Raw genomic sequence first — 770 nt, 5'->3', positions numbered from 1 at the left:
CTTTTCTAACTAACATTTGCTGAATTCTTACTAAGCATTTCATCAAGTTATTTAATTTAATCCTCATAAAACCCTCTCATTATTCCCATTGTAGAGATGAGGAAACTGAGGAAGGGAGAGGTTAAGTCATTTGTCTAAGGTCATAAAGCTAGTAATCAGTGGAGCCTGATTCAAATCTAAAGCGTATGCTGTGAACCACAGTTCTGTCTTCCCATTCATTCAGTCAGAAAATGGTGGTAACACTAACCCCCACCTTGCAGGTTCTTGTGAGAATCAAATGAAACAACATAAGTGAAAGCATCTGAAAACTGTCAAATGATGTCCACATATTAGTCACTACTTTTAACTGGATAACCATAAATGTAATCTGAATGTCCCCCATTGGTTCATTAGAGATGGAAGTCTCCCCTCTTAGCAATGCATTTCTTTGGCAGAAGTTCCCAAATAGACCACCTGCACCAGGATAATTGGGTGGCTTGTTAAACTTGCAAACTCCTGAAGTTCAATCTAGACCTACTGCCTCAGAATCTCTGGGGGATGACTCCTGATTCTGCCTGCCCCAAGGTGACAATGATATACACTGAGGCTTCAGAAGCACCAGAATGGGCCACTTAAAATGCTACTGTCCTCTTCTGGAGTAGTAAGTTAGGTCTCTGGAACTTAGGTCTTTGTGGCCAAGGCCTGTGGAGCTTTCAAGGTTTCCTAATGTTGAAATCACTAAATACACAGAGAAACTTTGAGTAGACAGAATTTCTATTCTTCTGGAAGTG

At 40.5% G+C, this 770-nt stretch overlaps 1 protein-coding gene across 3 annotated transcripts in view; it reads right to left on the bottom strand.

The window, feature by feature from the left end:
* The window catches only part of HEYL (hes-related family bHLH transcription factor with YRPW motif-like), a 16053-nt gene that overhangs the window by 4844 nt on the left and 10439 nt on the right, over positions 1-770 (bottom strand). The window lies entirely within an intron of this gene.

This window comes from Colobus angolensis, unplaced genomic scaffold (assembly GCF_000951035.1).
Source record: "Colobus angolensis palliatus isolate OR3802 unplaced genomic scaffold, Cang.pa_1.0 Scaffold4, whole genome shotgun sequence".
Lineage (NCBI taxonomy): Eukaryota > Metazoa > Chordata > Mammalia > Primates > Cercopithecidae > Colobus > Colobus angolensis.
The sequence above is the reverse complement of the archived record's forward strand: the minus strand, read 5'-3'. Positions and strand labels throughout refer to the sequence as shown.